Genomic DNA, 16,893 nt, shown 5'->3' on the forward strand with positions numbered 1-16,893 from the left:
CTTATATTTTACTTCTTCAAGACTTAGTTATTACAGAGGAAATGACAGCAAGCAGCACGCAGATATACCAGTCTTACAAACACGTTCTTATACAACATTTTTTTTTTCTGGGGCCCTTTTGGAGCGAGAAGGTGGCGACCAATCTCTTAGGTGGTGGCGAAAATAAAATTAATAATAACCCCTCACGTTTGCAAAATGGACATGTACCGACTATCCAAATTTTAAAATGCGATATCCTATCAATAAGCATTATAATAAATATTAATAATATATTATATTATAAAGTAATCTTATAATGGGGGAGAAAGGTAATTTGTGGGGATAATATTTTGATGGGATAAGGTTATATAGTTAAGTAATCTTATAATGGAGGAGAAAGGTATTTTGATGGGATGGTATTTTAATTATCACTTTGTCATTACAGTGATGGATGAGAATGAGGTATTTGTTGCTCTTGTTTTTCATTTTCTTCATTCATGTTACTATAACCTTGGGTTCTCTTGTTGTGATGGTGTCTACGCCACAGAACAGAAAAGGGAAGAAGAGCTCTATTGAGGTGACCTAGAATATGCCACCAATAAAGAGGGGGAAAGGTAAACAAAAGAAGTGAAGAGTATCTAGAGAAGAAATTAGTGATGATTTTGCTACATATTTAGAGGAGATTTAACAGCCTAACTAGAGGTTGTGGGTCTTATGCATTTGAAAGCTTAACAAAGAAATGGATAAGGCTCCATGTGTTGTCATTATCTCAACTATGATGAATTTGTTGCTTGATATAGAGCACATGTGTGGTAAGAGAAACATTTGTTATGATGAACATAGCTTGAGTTATGCTTCAATGTTATTGATTGTTGATAAGTCATATCTACTTAATAATGATATTGGGGATGTGGAACATTAAGCAAGGGTCTATTTCAATTGCCTACTAGACCATTTGCATGCTACAAAGTTTCATTAGGTCTACCTCCAATAGGTTATGGAGGGGATTGCCAAGCAATTGAAGTTATTTCTCTTCTATGAAGTTAATTCTATTTTTTTTTACTATTGTTAATATAGAGTTTTGAAAAGGTCGTTGAGGTTGATTAATATAGCAAATTAAACGTGTTTAATAAATGTAATAAGGGCAATTGCTTGTCCATAAAGCATGTGTAATTTTCTTTGGCCCCTTGTTTTGGTTGTGATTGATACCCTTTGATGGCTTTGTGGAGGGGAGGTTGTAGTGATTTTCCTCCCCACTTTATAAACTTAGGATGCATAGCGAGCTTATCATCTATTAGGTATAGAGGTTTATTTGAAAGTGTGGGGGTTTGTGTTAAGTTTGGTACTAGTTTTTGTATATACTTTGACTAGTTTATATTAGTAGATAGTTTGATTATGGATTTTCTTTGCTAGATGCTTGGTGTATTTTGGTTGAAGACTTATCATCCACTCTTCTTAGGGGTGATGGTATGAGGAGAAGCTCATTCTTGGAATTGGTGAACTAATTGCTACCAATATTTAGAATTTTTTCACTTTCTTTCTAGCCCTTGGCCCTTAACCAAGTTTATTAACATAAAAGTATTATATAAATATATCTCTCTTTTATTTTCAATAGTTTAATTACATGTATAACAAGATTGTATGTTCGACATCAAATAATATGATGGTGATGTGATTTTTTGTGTGATGAAGTCCGCATTGGATAGTTCAAAGTAACACTCAATAACCACGGATGTATGGTGCTTTCTATAGGGGAGATAACTTGACTAATAAAAATTTGGCAATCATATAGAAGGTCTCGAGATGAATGATAACTAAGTCAGATATGTGTCATGACCCTTTTTCAAACACCAAATAAAAAAGGTTGTTTGCCCAAGGAAATGTCAGAGTTTGGGAATCAAAATTATTACTTCACACATGCGAAAGAGCTATTGGAGATCAAGAATTGGGCATGTCTCTTGACTCATATTTAAAATATATTAGGCATTGAGGTTTGAAAATACTACTCGACTAATACCAAGAAACTATCAGAGGTTAGGGATCATGGTTGTTGTCGGACACATGCCAAGGAGCTACAAAGGTCAAGCAATGTTGCAACCCAACGCATGATAGGGAATTGTTAGAGGTCAAGGAATGGGGTTGCTACCTGATGCATTCCAAGGAGCTATCAGAGGTATCAAGGTTGTTATCTGACATATGTAAAGGAGTTATCAAAGATTGGGATCGTGGTTGTGTTATGATACATGCCAAGTCAAAAGGAAGGAGAAACTTTGAACATCCTACACAAAATTTTGTAAGGAGTATAAGATCAACCGATGATATAATGTGTAAAATTCAAATTTGGGCCTTTGCATCATTTAGTTCTAAGACAACGAGTTTGATATTTTAGGTGGGAAGCATATAAAACTAGGAAAACATTTCAATTATAGGGATTCATGTTATGTTATTGTATCTTCTGAGCACTCTATGTTCAAGTGATATTTTGTGGACAAAGAACCATAAGAGATTGTGCTCAATAGAGAAAAACCAGTTGATTGCTAGAATCAAATGACAATAACCCTTTGGTTCTTGAGGGCATTCTCAGTCAAGGAGTGTATTGGATCTTCAAGTTATAATACAATTCAATCTTTCTATGAGTGCATTTGTTGCAAATTTGTAAGTGTTGTTTCTTGTTGTTGTAATGATTTTTCATAATAGTCTTTTGCTTGTAGATATTTTACCATAATCAATAGCCATTTATGTTGGAGTTTGATTCATTCTATGCAAGTTAATATTTTGATTAGCTAGTTGGTATATGCTATTTGAGTATCATAAATTGTTGTTGTTTGAAAAGAAATGGGTTAAGATTGTTGTTTATGCTTCAAATCTAGTGACGATTGTTGTTTTGTTGCAAATATATTAGTTTTCCTATGAATGCTTGCAAAAATTATTATTGTAGAAGTATAAGTAGAATAATAAACAATAAGCGGATCTATATGCACGCCCTCATAACACTTAAAGAAGAATAAACTCCATAAAAAGAAGATGAATATCATCAATAGTATATCCCAAATTTGAAACACGAGACTTTATAAACAAGCCTAAAATGTTTGTCAAGTATTCATCCCAAGTAGTCATATCTAGAAGACAATGCATATCCTATTGTATTGAATCACAAGTAGTTATGGATGTAGTATCATAAGTATCATCAAATAAACAGTATATGGAAGATTAATGTATGTCATTGGATTACATTGTTCATCCTTAAATGATGTATCCACACAAGACACTTGAGAGTGAACATGAAATTAATCTATCGATGTTGGTTTAGAAGAATTTCACAAACTAATTTCATTATCAATGTGAAGATATCTCAACTCAATAAGATCATAAAGAATTTTTAAAGCATCAAGTTTCTTTCGTATTCATTCATTTATTGTATTTTTTTCTCACAATAATCACACTTAACTTTTCATGGATCAAGAGACATTAGTAAAACAATAAAAGCACAAGATTACGCTTTAAACTCGCTCAATCATGAGATCCCTAGCAATATATAATGTTGGCACTTTATACTTAGTGTAATTATAGGTATAAATTGTTAAATTAACAAATTAGACTTTATCTTGGTGCATGTAAATGTTAAATTAGGCTACAAAAATGAAGTACAATTTTCAGATAAAATAAGATCAATTTGATTACACCACTATAAAGTACATAAAAAAATATGCATTTTAAAAAAATTACACCAAAAAATGTTATTGTTTGAGCTAAAACCAAGCTTTTCAATTTCCTAATATAAGAATTGCTTGATAGCACCCATAACAAGATGTTACCTTGTCATTCGTCCCTCATAACAAGAGTGAGTTGCCTTGCAAAATTTTAAGTTGAGTCCTTTTCTCCCTCTTTTTTCGGGAATCTTGTTAAAAGTTCATTGGTTCAATCCCTAATCCTCTTGTAAATCATTTCTAAATCCTTAGCATTACATTTCAATGGTCGGTTTGAACCTCATGAACCCCTTGAACCATCCTCAAAAGCGTTCATAGTGTTCATTTAGGTACCGCAGGTTCTAAGTTGTGTCTAAGACATTTTCAAGCTAACATTCATATCAAGTGTTTTGCAGCAGCTCTATTTCACGGTCGTGGATGATGTTTCATATACTCTTTCTCTAGACTGTGAACCATTTGAACCTAGTTCAAACAGTTCAGTGATGTTCAAAATGTTCGATGAAATTCAAAGGTTCAACGCGCAACCAAAATGGAAAGGCAAAGCAATCAATGAAGCATATGGGTGCAGTTTGTGTTTTTGAACCTCGTAGGTTCAAGGTTCAAGCTCTGCAGGTTCAAAGTTCAAGCAGTTCAACTGTTCCCTAGGTACAGATGGTTCGACAAGGCCAAGTTCAAAAGTTGTCACGATAAGACAACTCAAATACTTCAGATGGATTTAAATCCCATATGAATTATCATTGTTCATCTCAGCTATATCTATAATTATCAAAATCTATAGAAAGTCAATTCTAATTTCAAATAAATCAGTGTGTTTGAGAGCAGAAGATGTGAAAATCACTAAGAACATTATTTTGACAAGTCTGATTTTATGACAATCATATAGACCCGCACATAGTAGCACATATCTTTTTACTCAAAAATTATTTTTGAAATCGCTCCAGTCGGAATGCAGAAAACTAGGTTACAACCAACATATCCAAAATTGAGAAAGATCCAACAGTGCAAACAAAAGTTACGGCCCCCGCACGAAGGCAGATTTTGACTGTAACAAATATTTTCAGTCCGCCCAGCATAAAGAATATTTTTATTTTGGGATAAAATATTCAAGTGCCACCTGTCCAAATATTCTTAGAAACTTTAGAGAATTATATTTCTAATGTTTATAAATATTTGATGTTATAAATAAGAGTAATGGGGAAAGTGAAAAGCATAAGTTAAAAGGTTTTTCAAGATTCAGTTATAAAACTGAATAAAGAGCTCATGTAGCTATTTATTGTGAAAGGATTGAAGGAGGTGGGGTTCTTCTTCTTTTTTTTCTTCCAGCATCCTGTGGGTGAGAGGGAGTAGATTTTTATTTGTAAGGGAGGAGTTGAAGCTTTTCTAAGCAATGTTTTGTACAGAAAATATCAATCTTTGAATTGATTTTTAGACATGAATAGAATGCAAATGATATCTTCAATCTTTGTGTTGTTGATATTCTTCTCATGACTGTAGCTGGACTTTGAGCCTTTGCAGTTGTTTATTAATGTCTTTTCTGCTATAATCAATTATGTATGTGGATTTATTACAAGTCTGTGTGCTTGAAAGTAAGCCATATTGGAGCAACAACATTCTCTATTAGTTTTTAGTCCAAATGATATCCATAAGTGCAGACAATTAAACTTTGATTTAATGGTCTTCATTTATATTTGTTTTGTAAATCTTTGGCATTCATTTTCATGGCTATGGATTAATGTTATTTTCCTTTATTACTTTCTAGTTAAAAGCATATCAACAATTTAATTCCTTGTAAATCTTCTAAGAGGGAGTTGTACCTCTCAATTCAGAGGAAGATTATCACTTCAATGATAATCTATCCAACTGTTAGTTCTTTTTGTCCTTCATTCTAGGCATTTTGAGTTATTTGTATAGTTATTTTAGAAGGACAAATCTGTTCACTAACACCAGGAAATAGTTAGATAATGTGCATTTTTTGCACTACATAGGGGAAATCAAATAGGAAAAACCCATGTTCACACCATCACACTATAGCAAAAAATGCACCTTTATTTCTAACATGCTTGAAATGTAACCTATAAAATGTGTAAGTCATTGGATTTGTATCTTATGTAGAGGATAAAATAATTTTTACATTCCATGTATAATAAGCATTTTTACATCTTTATTATAGTTGTTGGATGATTGTTTTGAAGGTTGTTGACAAGACATTCTTACAACATTAAAATATTAAAATGCTGCTAGATTTAATATGCTTTCTTATGATGCTTTGAAAGTTGTTGATGATAAAATTAAGAAGTGCCCAGTCCATGGCAAGCTAGAGGTTTGATTGGATTGTAGAAACACCTATTCTAACTATCTCCTAACATCAAATAGTACCATTTGTCATTCTATTCATAACCCATTCCCATTTCTTAGTCACCTTTCAAATTCCCCTTTCATTACATATCCATAATAAAATAAGTATCATGAAATATTATTTTTTCTATTAAATAATTAAAAATCTATTTTATTATTCATTTATCCATGATCAAATAACTTCAATATCCATTGTTCATAAAATCTTCAAAATACCCACTCAAGATTCCTTTGTACCACCTCATTATGTCAGCACTATTTTTACTTTGTGCATACCCATTTATCTAAAATAAATAAATAAATAAGAGATAATTATCCTCACCCATTTGTTACTCTGATGACTATTCTTAGCCAATAAATATTTCTCTTTCTTTCATTCGATTGCAACTATCCATTAAGATTGAATAGGGGAAGCATACTAGTAGTGGTTACAGCTAACTTTGCACACCCATAGATCCTAAATGGTACATTGAATTTCGATGATTTTGTTGTTGTTGTCTGCGTATGCGACTTAACTACTTATAACTATTGTTCTGGTTTCTAAGTAGTAATGACACTCACTGTGGGATCAGTTATGTGCACAATGGTAAAAAAGTACACATTTCAAAGTGTCACTCGATACCTACTGAAAGATGTTCGAATAACTGTCCACTCAAAATTATTAGTACTTGTGGATAAATGTCTCAATAGTTGTGAACAAATGTCCCAGTAGTGGTGCACAAATGGGCCAATTATGGACCAAAAAAGATAAAAAAACTGATTGGCTATTGGTACATGTAAAAATTATTAATGAGCTTTCCATTATCATTTTTTTGGCTCCTTTAAAATTAGTAATTAGGGGGTTGGGTGCACAAGGAATGCACTGTTATTGGAATGCGGTCCACTATTGGTGCTCTTCCCCTATCTACCATGCACATTTCTATTAGCAACTTTATAATTCAACCCCTTCATCTTCCATTTCCATATACTTGAATAATCATTTTGTAGGTGCATATTGTGAATTGTCTACACAACTAGTAGAATGCACCTGACAAGACATTTTTTGTATTTATTAAATAAATTAAAAATTAGTTGAATATAAAAAAAATTTATCTTGTTAGGTGCATTATGTTGATTGCATAGATGTTGCCCACATATTGTTGGTTTAAGTACCCACATTCTAGGGGAAGCATACTAGTAGTCGTTATATCTAACTTTGCAAACCCACAGATTCTAAACAAGACATTGGATTTTGACAACAACAAAAAAAAGTTGTTGTCTTCGCATGTGAACTAGCTACTTATAGCTATTGTTTTGGCTTATGGCTAGTAACGATACATTTTGTGGAATCCATTATACACACAAGGGTCAAAAAGTAGACATTTTAAAGTGTTGCTCGATGCCTACTTAAAGATGTCCCAATAATTGTGCACTTAAAATTGCCAATACTTATACATAAATGTCCCAATAGCCATGCTCTATGGGTGCCAATAAAGGTGCATAAATGGGTCAATTATGGTCCAAAAATGCTAAAAATTTGGCGACTATTAGTATATATGAAATTTATTAGTAAACTTTTAATTATTTGTTTTTTGATTTTTTAAAAATTGATAATTAGAAGGTTGCATGTGCAAGAAGTGAACGAATTGATACTCTTCCCTTATCCAATAACACATCCAATTTCGAATGAAAGGTTTTAATTCAAATCCACATAAAAGCTCACATAAAATGCTTGTTTTTTGGTTCTATAACTTGTACTTGTTCAATTGGCTAAGATATCAAGTACATCAAACTTTGAAATGTTAATTCTCGTGTTGTTGGGTTATGACATTATAGTTCATCATGCATGTCATGTCACAAGTTTTCATTGCTTCTGTTTCCTCATCACGAGCTTTCTATCACTTTTATCAGTCTCCTTGTGGATGGCCCAGTGGATCCCATGCCTTTCACCTCTTTTAAAGCTTAAAGTCTTTACTTTATACGCTATCCCCATTCTGAACTGGTTCAGGTTTCCTTACATAAATGTATATCTGACTTTCTCCTTGCATAACTTTTTCTCTTACAGAAGTCCTTTTCCTTCAATGGAGCGGAGGAACGTATTTCATTTTTGTACGCACAGTTTCCTATCACATGACATTCATCTTCCAATATACATTTTCCTTCCAATAGCCAGCCAAAAGTGATGTTGATATTAATTAATTATATATATATCAAATGATTTGATTTGATTTCAATTATGTTCATGAGTCCAAATCGTCTATGTGATTATTAAATGTATTAGCTGAGTAACTACAGAAAGATTTTGAAAATTTGTGAGGCATATAACATCTTTTAGAAGGTTTTTTGTTCTCTTCTAGAACTGAGTAAGCAAACTTTCTTAATTCTTTAACTTTATTTTTTTCAAATAATTCTAACGTTAAATCAATTTTTAGTGTATAGATACATTTAGGGTTTATCTTATAGTTATTTGGTTAAGAGGTGGAGTCGTTGTTGTGAACACCAAGGTTCAAATCCCTATTGAACCATTGTGATCGCACGATTATGTCTTCGTTGATCCAATGTGCAACCAGGTTTGAGCCACAACATTGTTACTTGGGGATGAGGTCCCTTGTTTGTGACATCACCGATTCATAGCTCTGGGTTAAAAGCGTTTCACATGGTATTTGAGGGTGTGTCGTGTCAGTGTCACTGATCACATTAAAAGTTTACCCGACAATAAATATATATATAGATACATCCATGTACTTTGGACATTCAACATGAAACGTTCCTTTGTTTCGACTACCTTTGTATTGCAAGAATTATAACCCTCTCTTTCCACTCTTTTGTTGGTGTTCATTTGTTTGTCTCACATCCAAGCCTATGAGATGAGGATCTTCTCCCTCCATTTTACTTCAATCCCTGCATATGATTTTTGCAATCCCTATGAGTTGAGTTGAATTGTGAAATAAGTCGTTGCTTGTTTTTTCCTCCACATCACTACTCTAAACGTATTATTTCACATAATCTTTATGTCTTTGCTAAGGCTTGGACATTCGTTTAAGCTAGATTTGTTTCATCCATGTGTTCTTCCTTCTATGCAACAATTGAAAGAGTTGAGAAAAACAATGTCCTTTTAAATTCTTCCAATGCAAAGCATGTGCCTTATGTGCAAAGGTGAGAAGGTTGAAGTGGTATTCTCGTGTAAATTAAGGGGTTCCTTTTACTTGACCAAATTTCAACTTAAAATCAACATCACACTCCAAATTAAGAACTATGTAGTTCAATTACTCTTGAAAAACATTTCTTTCAACTTAAGTCTCAAAACATTTCTTTCAACTCAAGTCTCAAAACATCTATTAATATAATAAACTCTTTCATTCTCTAGTCATACACCTACCCTCATGTTTAGTCAAAAAAAAAAAAAAATTTAACATATGGAATTGATGTTTGAGAAGCTTGATTTATTAGAAAAGCATATTGAAAATAAATAAAGAAACTACTAATCTTAGATGTTCATATTTAACATTCAAATCACCCATGTGACATGCATATGACCTATATAACCTCTTAATTACCATACATACTAGATATTAACATGGAAATGATTTTCTCAATATTGGTTAATAGATACACTTGATTTATTTGGATTCGTTTAATCTCTTTATGGGAGATAAACAAGTTATTTATTCAAAATATAAAGAAAAAAAAAAACTAAAAGATTCTTTTGTGTCAATTTTGGGCATGTTCTTATCCGCTTTAAAACAAAACAAAACATATTACACAAAATCATCACATTTGTTATATTCATTCCTTAAAAATAAGCACTAAAGAAAAATTTATATTTACATACTCTCCTAAGAAATTAAGAGACATTTCAAATATCATTTATCAACTTACAAATCTTCATGAAATGTGAGTACAATGAATGACTTACAATTTGTTTGAAAAGACATTTGACCTTCTCACTCAATGAAAATAAAATTTCTAATATAATACATTAAGAATAATAAAAATATTATCATACAAAAATAATATTTGATTTATACAATAAAAAATGATATGATTTATATTCCAAATTTTTAATCTTTATTTTCATCATAAATGTTGTGATTTAATTTCATATTAATAATAATAAAATCATTAACATAAGTGATGTAATTTGACTTTATATCAATAATAATAAAATCAAGATAAGAGGTGATTTGATTTAATATTTTTTTTAACTCTTTAATTTCATCCTAAATGATTTTGATTTTAAATTCTTAACCTTTTACTCTTTATATATCATCTCCAACAGATGTGTTCAAAAGTTCTCACATGAATATGAAAAGGACATGATAATGTACATTGAATGTACCATGTTAGATATCAAGCCTCGAGTAGATGGAGGTGATTATTCTCCACACAAAACAATCATCTGTACAATAGCAAAAACCCTCAAAACATGATGGATTTCCATAGGATTTTCACTCACCCAATTTTCATAATTTGCCTCCATAGTGATGTTAAAATCAAAAAATCGATTGAAAAACCATTGTGTTATGCAGATTTCGATTTTTGGATAGGGTGTTGTTTTGTGTGGAGAATAGTCGCAATTTAAGTAGATCACTAGTTCTTAATATTGCATCATGTTGGTGTAATTAAGGTATTTTACCTTGGTTATTTCTCACCTAGTTCCTAATTACACATCACTTAAGCTTACTTAGGGAATTGCATAGGAGTAGTTGGAGCATCTCCACTTTAGGTGGACTTATCACATTATCATATTCACCTTTCATGGTTGCACTTTTCCACCTTTGGTGGGTGATCCACCTTTTGTGGTCTTATCATGTGATCACTTTTCCACTTTAGGTGAGATGATAGGTTGTCATTTTTGTCTTATGTCATAAGATTATGAAATTTGTCATTATCTTATGCATTCCTATGTTCTCACCTTAGCTATATAACCAAGGGTTCTCCTATGTAATATTTATCTATTCATTACATATCCATTGTAATCTAAGGAATGTTACAAGCTAGGGTTGTCATTGCACCAAAATATCAACATGTTAATGCCTGATACAACCACTAGACTTATAGAATCCACATGAGGTTGTTAAACCATGTCATGAATCCCCGTGAGGGATGCTAGCCCACTGCCAACAATCCCCCTCCCAGCATCACTTGTCGCGGCTTGCATGATTCGAACTTGTGACCAAGCTCTGATACCACTTGTTACAAGCTAGGGTTGTCGTTGCACCAAAAGATCGACCTTTCAATGCCCGATACAAACACTAGACTTGTAGAATCCATAGGAGGCTATTAAACCATGTCATGAATCCCCACGAGGGACGCTAGCCCACTGCCAACATGGAATCTAGTTGATTATAATCTATTACATCATTGACAGGAATAAAGTTTATTATTTTGGAAGAGTTTCTTCTAAATTAGATTGTGTGGTAGTTTTTTCCATCAACATTTCAGATCATCCTCTATGATCTATCATTAGGATGAATGAGTGCTATCAGAGAACAAAATGATAGAACTCATTCATCCTAATGATGGATCATAGAGCATGATCTAAAATGTTGATGCGAAAAACTACCACTTAGTCTAATCCAAAAGCAACTCTTTCAAATATAATGGATTGTGGAAACTCGATGCCTTCAACAGATTATTCTTGTCACATTCTTTCTCTCTTGTTTATGTGCTTTCCATTTTGTCTCTAGATCTTGGGTGGCTATCTTTGTAGCAAATTTGCACACATCCTAATAGTGGATATGAGATTCTTACATATAAGGTATATCAAAAATTTAAAAGATGGAAGAGGTAGGAATAAGATGAATATGTAAGAATAACAAATGTAGAAAAAATACTATTTTTAAATGACAAGTATATCTTGGACAAAGACTTAGATTATGGAGCATAAATGCACTAAAATGTTTCCAAATATGGTGAATGTATGAACATAACAAGTACCTATCTCTACAGGAATAATTTCATAGGGATCTAAAGCCTTAATTTATGAAATTGTTTGTGGTGTAACACTTTGGATCCTTTCTATTCAACTTTATTTCAACTTGGCATTCTATTAGACCATTTTTCTCATCTATATAGCAACACTAGTGTGACAGGTAACCAAAAGAAGACCTTGACGTTCTTCCAATCTCATAAGTTTGTATTGCATTTATTTTGGGGGTATATAAAGGGTTCTCCAAATTTCGTGTATCCTTTTAATCCCATATGTGTCCCAAGTAAGTTTGTTCTAAAAATCAAGGCCAAGATACTTGTATTCTCATATCAATTAAAGAGAATATCCTTTAAATTTAAAGTAAAAATATTTCTTCTTCCTTTGACCAATGAGAAAATCAAAATTTTGGCTTCTGTAACATTCACTTGCATCCCCACTTCTTTTCAAAGGAGATTTAGGGTCAATATATGGTCTCTTAAATTTTGGGTTATCCCTGCTATTAGAATTAGATCATCGACATAAATCAAGAATTTCACCACTAGCTTGGCCAAGTGGACCCCTTTTCCTCCAAGTTTGTTTATCCAATCTTTCATCTTATCACTATACAATCTAAATAAAGTTGAGGATAGAGGTCAACCTCGACTTTATCCTTGATTTAGTTATACAATCTATGAGCTACTATCATGTAATGTGTTTTGACTCCTACTTTCTCCATTTTGCTCCATAATTTACTCCTTGACATTATTAAAAGGTTTTTTTTTCTAAATCCACAAAGCAACAACAAAAACTAGGTTTTTGAGTGTGACATAATGTGATAATTGAGTGTTTGGGTCTAAAATTTACTTGCACCTTTGTTGTGTTTCCATGTTCTTCCACCTTATTGTTGATCCTAAATTTTATCATACTCCCACAAAGCTTTGTGAAGATAGGTTTGACCATGATAGTTCAATAATTTGAAGGATTGTTTACATTAAACTTTTAAATAAAGCTATGTTTAAGGTGGTTGTCCACTCCATTGGGAAACCTTTTTGAATGGCATTGAAAATTTCTTTGATTTGACTCATTAGGATTTCATCTTCCCATTTTAGATGTTTCACTTGTAGATGGTTTATGTCTTGAGTTTTACCTATTGTTATCTTTTTAATCCTGTGTATGATGTCTTTAATAATGAAGAATTATTTAATAACATTTATTGTAAGACAACTTATATTTTGACATCTATCATATCAAAATATTGACTAAAGGATTTGGTGACTAAGAATCAATAGTTAGTAGTTCATTGACCAAATATTGCTTCCTTTTTATTAATTTTTGTATTTGATATAGTGTTGGGGGACTTATAGAGTCCACTTCTTTTTTAATTTAAAATACATTACATTAATAAAAACTAGCTTGATAAAATAGCATATAAAAGCTTACAAACAAAAGTCAAAAAAAAAAATTTCTTTTTATCATGAAATTGTGAAGTTCTGAGTGATGCAAAAATTTCATGTGTTTAAGTTAATAATTTCCTATTATCTGACACCCCTCATTTTTTAGCATCACCTCCCCTCCTCTTTCCATCCCTCCATCCAAAAGAGGGCTCTAGCTTTTGTTGACATATAGCTTCATTTTCTAAAGAACATTAATCCTACAAAACATCCTCTTAGTGTAGATTCAAGCTTTTTTCCCATCAAATGCATTCAATACAAAGGTTTCTTCCCATTTGGAATCTTTTGAGCTCTAACTCGATACTATAATATCTTAGCTAACACTTTCTTTATGTTCGGCAACCAAGCTTCATGTTGCCCATCTTCTTTATTATTGATATTAGGTGGGGACCTAGATAAAGAGCAACTAAATAATTGATGATTTAAGGATGAATTGTACCTCATGGTGATTTCCTTTATTTTTTCATTTTTATATATATTTTTTCTAGGCTTAATCCAAGCAAGTTCCCTATCCCATGGCAATTTCAACATCCAAAATCTTGATTCTCATAAACTACTAATTGCTTTCATAAAATGTGTTTTGCTTTAGCCATATCTCCATCAACAAACCAAACAAGAAATTCATTTCTACCATAATACAAGTGTAAGAAGTATGAGGGCACAAATTATTATTTTTAGCTATATAAATAATTTTTCCTAGAGAAATACCAACAACCTCGAAAGAGGAACAACATTAGAAGTGCAACTACAAATTTCTCATTCTAACCCAAATCGAAAAAATATTAAAATTTTCAATTGTAAGGTTGAAGCCTATGTACCAAGGTTTTATAGAAAGAGCAACATGCTCCCAAGACCATGGCCCTCCGGCCAAAATATTCTCTATCAATTTTCAAATCATATACAATAATTTAAAAAGACCTCAAGAATAAAGATATATCACTACAAGAGCAATATGAATTTCCTAGTTTTCTTACCCATTTGTGCATGTTAGGTAATCTAGGCATAATGAAAAGAATCTACAAACTAGCACCTTGTCTATTGAGAACTTTGGTCCTTCCTACACATCATCCACCAACACTAAGATCTCCTCAACCTATTTAACCAAGGGGCCCAAAATTACATTTTCCTTTGACATTCTTACCCCTTACACGTTGTGACCTATATATAAATATATTAAAAGAAGATATATACTATTTTTTAGGTATGTTAGGTTACTTGTTATTTGGGGTAGGTTTTTATGATCCATTTGTAATTGATGTCATTTTGATGTCTCGTTCTAGAGATAAGATTTCAGTGAGAACTAAATATATTATCATCCTTTTCTGACACCCATCAACTACAACAAGTATATTTGAAGAATTTTTTTTTTTAAATGTGCTTTAAAAAATTTCGAGTGCAAAGCATGTGCTTTGTGTATTGAGGTGAGAAGGTTGAATTGGCGATCTCATGTAAATTTGAGTATTCCTTTTACTTGACCAATTTTCAACTTAATATCATCAATACACTCAAAATTGAGGACTATGTAGCTCAATTACTCTTGAAAAATATTTCTTTCAACTTAAGTTTCAAAACGTCTATACAAATATTAAACCCTATTGTTCTCTAGCCATACCCCCACTCCCATATTTAGTCAAGACAAAGTATTGACTACATGGAATTGATGTTTGACAAGCCTGCTTTATTACAAAAACATATTGAAATTAAATAATTAAATTACTAATATTAGATGTCCATATTTAACATCCAAATCATCCATGTGACATGAAATGACCTATACAACCTCTTAATTACTATACATACTAGATATTAACATGGAAATATTTTCTCAACATTGGTTTTCAATAGATATACCTAATTTCTTTGATTGCATCTTATCTTTCTAGGAGAGATAAACAAGTTCTTTATTCAAAAAAAATATTAAGAAACAAAAATACTAGAAGATTCATTTGTATCAATTTATTATATTTATTTTTAAGGAATAAATATAATAAATGTGATGGTATCAAAACCACATTATTATATTTATTCCTTAAAAATAAACACTAAAGAATATTTTAAATTTGCATACCCTCCTAATAAATTAAAGGTCATTTCAAATATTATTTGACTTACAAATCTTTATGAAATGTCGAGTACAACAGGGAGGGGGGTGCGGCTGCGGAAGGAGGGGCTTCTTAGCTGGTCGCCAGGGGGAGTTTTGGACTGCGAGGTTGTGGGGTGTCGGCTTGTTGCGGGCAGTGGGTTCCCCGTGGGTCTCCCATGGGGTTGGGGGGGTTCGTTTGGCCTCCTTGGAAGAGCAGCTTGGTGGGGGTTGTTTCTTGGTGGGCTGCACTTTCTCAAGGGCTTTTCGAGTTTGGTCTTTGGTGGTCTTTTGTCACCCTATAATTCTTTTTGCGATCTGATGTCAGGCTTTGGTGGTGAGGCCTCACAGGTGGCCCCAGCCATGGACTTCCGAGCTACGGTGGGTTCAAAACCGCCACCTCAGAATATGAAGACATTTTCCAATAATCTTTTCGCCTCAAAACTGAGGTCTGGAAGTGTTGGTAGCTCTCGCCCCATGAAGATCAATGGTTGTCTCAAGAGATGTAGTGAAAGGCCGAAGTTGGTTATTCCCCCTGAGATGATAGCTGAAGACGTAGCGTATTTTTCAAACCACTCGCTCTACTGCAAATTTCTGGGTATGAGGGTCTCCCTGCAGTTCTTGGAAAACTGGGCGCAGAGGACTTGGGCATCGGATGGGGAAATGGAGATTATGCTGCTAGCGAACAACTATTTCATGGTTACTCTCAACTGTATGGAGGATCGCAATAGGATCTTTGAAGGAGGCCCGTATTTTTACAACCAGGTGGGGTTGTTTATCAAACCTTGGCATGCAGGGTTTAACCCTTCGGAGGAGCTCCCAAACAGGGTTCCTGTGTGGGTGTGCTTACCACGGTTTCCAGTGGAGTGTTGTCGAGAGGAGGTGTTTCAGATGCTAGCCACACTGCTTGGGAAACCAGTGGGATCCTCATCGCAAACCCTAGGGAGAAAGGTAATGACCTTTGCATGCATTTGTGTTGAAATTGATCTTAGTAAACCTTTACCAGATGCTATAGATATGTGTGTCGGCTCTTACTCGGGTTTAGCAGTTAGATTATGAGACCTTACCTTTTCGTTGTCGTCTGTGCCATGAGTATGGTCATTTACAACGTAGGTGCCCTAGATATAAACCAGTGGTGCGCCAACCTCAACAACAGGCCTAGAGCCAAGATCGGGCTGATAAAGGAAAAGCTACTATATTGGCCGAGGTTGTGGGTGCTGATGGTTTTGCTTCAGTTAAGACAAGGAACAGAAATCGTGGCCAGAAGAGGTCCCTTCAGGAGAGATGAGAGGAGGATACCTTTAACAAATTTGCAGCATTGGATGACCTCAGTCAACAGGAAGTGAATCCGGGGTTAACCCCACTGGACCAAGGTGCTTCAGGGGGGGGTCCGGAAAGAGTTATGGAGGATTTTACCCAGGCCCTGCTAGG

This window comes from Cryptomeria japonica, chromosome 3 (genome assembly GCF_030272615.1).
Source record: "Cryptomeria japonica chromosome 3, Sugi_1.0, whole genome shotgun sequence".
NCBI lineage: Eukaryota > Viridiplantae > Streptophyta > Pinopsida > Cupressales > Cupressaceae > Cryptomeria > Cryptomeria japonica.